Raw genomic sequence first — 4073 nt, 5'->3', positions numbered from 1 at the left:
GTGAATCCAATAGCAAACCCTAGACAACCTCAACCCTAATTGATATACTTCTTATTATTTAAGGAATATGTTCTTCAAAAGTTATTCTTTTGAAGTAAATAAAGAATCATCACCAACCCTGCTTATAAGAACCTATAAACTCTAGCTAGCAATCACCAGCCAGATGAATCAACCTTAATAACAACCATGTATAAATACTTGCTTAGGATGCCTAAGCTTAACTCAGCCTTACCAGCCCTAGGTACTGATGAATCCAACATTGTTGTGATCCATCTACTACTTACTCCAGAAACCAATTAGAATTATAGAAAACCATAGAACCCCACCAACCTAATTATCATACTTGTTCTTTATTAAAGAACATGTTCTTCAAAAGTTATTCTTTTATAGTATATGATAATCAATCATTAACCATGCCATCTAATACTAAAACTGACCACTGTTCTTTACTTGATAATATTATGCCCATTATCATTCTTTATGTGCTCAATTGATTATTATTCTTTATTGTCTACCTGTTGATAATACCAAGTAATCACACCTGAATAAGAACCTTGTATGTGAATCACTCTAAAAGTGCAACACACCCTAAACCAATCATTACAACTCACCGATCCTAAATCATCGGGGTTAGGTCACGCTTAGAGCGATTGCATCTCATTCTTATGCATTATTGCATCCTTGCCAATCTTTTAAACATCGTCCTTACCGGACGATGATGCTATTTCAGAATTTGGAGTTAGTACGTATCGAAGACCTTGACTGCATAATCTTGCAGTCAAGAAAGGCAAGTTCATCACTTGCTCATGTCATTTGAAGTATTTTTATCAAATTACTTGCAAAGTATTATGGTTATCACTATTGCACAAAAATCAAAACCACTACTTTCATAACTATGAATATGACTATGTGGTGGGCAATGGAACCATGGATTGTGTTGATATGGTGGAGGTTCCATTGCACGGGTTTATATCCATCTAGGATTAAACAACAAATGTCGCCAGTGATTCTTGTGCCGTAATACCCGTGTTAACCATAAGATCCGGAGTGGGACGGAATAGTCAAAAGTGTTTCCACCTCTCGTTCATCAACGGATGCGCTTTACCGTAGACACTTGTATCTGTCAGGGCAAGCGGTTGGCTGGGGAAGCCTTAAGTCCCCACGGCATAGTCCGTAGACACTTGTCGCTTGAAGTGCAAGCGGTTGGTTGGGAAGCCTTAAGTCCCCACGGTATTGCGGTCTATGAGGGATTGTAAGGTGTCCGGAACGGTCTATCCATGATGATAGGGGAAGGCATATGAATGCCCGGAACGGTCTCATCATGGATATAGGGAGGACAATCTTACAAAAGGGTGGGTGTTCGAGGTAGCGGAGGAACATGATTGGCTAGACCTTATACCGGGCCTCACACCAAAGGAAGTGTGGACGAGAACTAGACTCGGTTGGCACCAAGGTTAAGATCTCTTATGGGTAAAGCAACACACCTCTGCGAGTGTAAAGAACCGTGACCTGTCACTCCACTGTTCCGGGATATGGAAGCTGCGACACTGCCTAGGAAAGGAGCTCCATGAAGTTCTAGTAAACCGGTGAAGGCTGACGGACATAGTTCTTCCGAATAAAAGCAACCTTTTGAAGAAATGATTATGAAAACTCTGCATTGGTATTAGACTTTACGGTCTAATGTCGTAGCTAGTGCATTAAACACCTCTTTCCTATAATGAACTTGTTGAGTACGCTCGTACTCATCCCACTCTTAAATCCCCTGCTTAGATATGGAGGCATCAAAGGAGGATCTACAGTACAACTCGAAGGCCGAGGATTCAACAACTACTTCACGAGACAGGACCCTGTCAGAGGAGGCAGATACCACATCCAACAAGGAGAAAACCTAGTTTAGCCATAGAATGGAACTAGCTTCCTAAACCTAGCTCCTACTTAGCTCGAATCTATTCATAGTCTCTATAGCTAGTCAAATACTCTACAAATAGAGTTCGTGATAGGATTAGACTACGAGTCGTTCTTCTGGAGTTTATTTACAGATTTACCTCATTGTAAAGTAGGAGGCTGTGATGATCTTATGTAACAGAGTCAGTGTTGTAATTCTATAGACATGCCTTGGACCCGCATATGTTTCACGTTGTACCACTCGGGCGATATAATACTAGTGGAGCGGTGTTTCATTGGTGTTATATCAGACTTGCATACTACACCATGCGGTGGTATGCCGGGTCACCACAGTTGGTATCAGAGCAAATGCTTTGACCTTAGGATTAAAACCCTTTAAAGGAGACCTATAGGATTGGTAGTGTCTATAGGAAGTTGTCTTAGGTGAACCAAATCTTTTTATGACTTGAGATGGATATTCACTTGAGAATAATCCTGACACACTTAAGTCAATGTTTCTTCCCTAAGTTAGTTAGCTAAACATAGAGCACACCATTAAGTTCCTAAAACAATATATGAGTAGATCACAATTGGTATACAATACATGGTAGTCCAAAGAGAGGATACAACCATAAGGAAGATATCCTATTGGAAGATGTGTACCAACACATGTATGATTAAGTAAGAGTTATCCAGACTGATAATAGGAGTTATATCAATTGATGAAGATAATTAAGATATCCTAATAGAAGATGTAGACTCAGTTAAGTAATGAGTAAGTAAAACTATCTAGTTATGTGAAACAATTGATAGTAAGTGATAACTATGAGTCATATGAGGTAGTATAGACCATGATGAGTCAATCATGGAAGGAAAGTAAGAGAGATAGGAATAAAATATGTCTACATACATGGAAGGGATAGTAATCATATAAGATTCACTTGAGAATCATTATGTGATTGAATAGAACGTCATAAATACTTAGGAGGAGTACAATAAGAAGTCAGGTGTTCACCAATAGTGCAAGAATTATGTTCCAAAACCATGGGAAGTGTACCAAGCACATCATGACCATAGTTTTATGATAATATAAAAACTTGGAAGTACAGGAGCTATATTCCAATAGTTATGTGTCTAGAATAGTGATGTTAGAACCAGACATATCATTGAAGTAGTCCTCAACAAAATGGAAGCGGAGTTAGTACTTCCAAAGAAAATTAGGTTAACCACAACTATCCTAGACCACTTTGTTTCAAGTTTATCTCATTGCAAATGTGCAATTAAGGTAAAGGTTGAGACAAATAGTAGAATTCCCTATATTCGTGCTAAGTATCATGAAATAAACCTATCTTATGTGGTGTTATATACTACACATCTCAGTCTGATGTTTAGAGATGTCTTACTCAACAATCATATTCAGGCTTATGATGGTGTGTATTATAAACACAAAGCTGAATCTTCTTGGATTTTATTTGGATTTTCATTGTTTGACTAGATCCATACATGAAGTTTGACTTTGATATGCAAATGCATGTTGCAATATCAAGTTGTTACTTGATGTTAAAGATCTAGAGGGTAATGGTATTCGTGTGAGGAAGTGACGAATTCTGAAAGATCCCGAAGACAAGAGGAAGATTCATCAGAAGAAGGAGTAAAGTTGTGGGAAGCAACCACAATACTCTGAATGAAGTACAACCTAAACTCATGCTTTACCTCAACAGAGGAGTACTTTAGTACATAAGAAGCATGAAGGTGAGAAAGCTGGTGATTATGATGAAGCTCAAGCAGATCCATAATCAACATAGGAAAGTGCATGGGAACTCACTCGGGATACTATATTCATAGTGTCGGCTAAGTGGTTTTCTTGCAAAATAAACCCTAAAGGAAGGAAGATAACATATGAAACCATAGCAGATATAAGAGACCATAGTTGATATCGGAAGACCACAATTGGTATAGGATCAATGCTACGAGATAAAGTAGAAGATGTCTCATCCGAGTTGATCAGAACCTATAATAGAATCCAATTTTAGATATCAAATAGCCATAGTTGGTATAATAACCACTGGCCGGTATCGATTGATATTACAAATAGTCCAATACGATTTAATTAGCTGTAAACAAAAGTATGTGAACAAATAAAAATCCTATCGAGCCAAATAACTATAACTTATAATCATTTAGTTGAA

This window comes from Lolium rigidum, chromosome 7 (genome assembly GCF_022539505.1).
Source record: "Lolium rigidum isolate FL_2022 chromosome 7, APGP_CSIRO_Lrig_0.1, whole genome shotgun sequence".
Lineage (NCBI taxonomy): Eukaryota > Viridiplantae > Streptophyta > Magnoliopsida > Poales > Poaceae > Lolium > Lolium rigidum.
The sequence above is the reverse complement of the archived record's forward strand: the minus strand, read 5'-3'. Positions refer to the sequence as shown.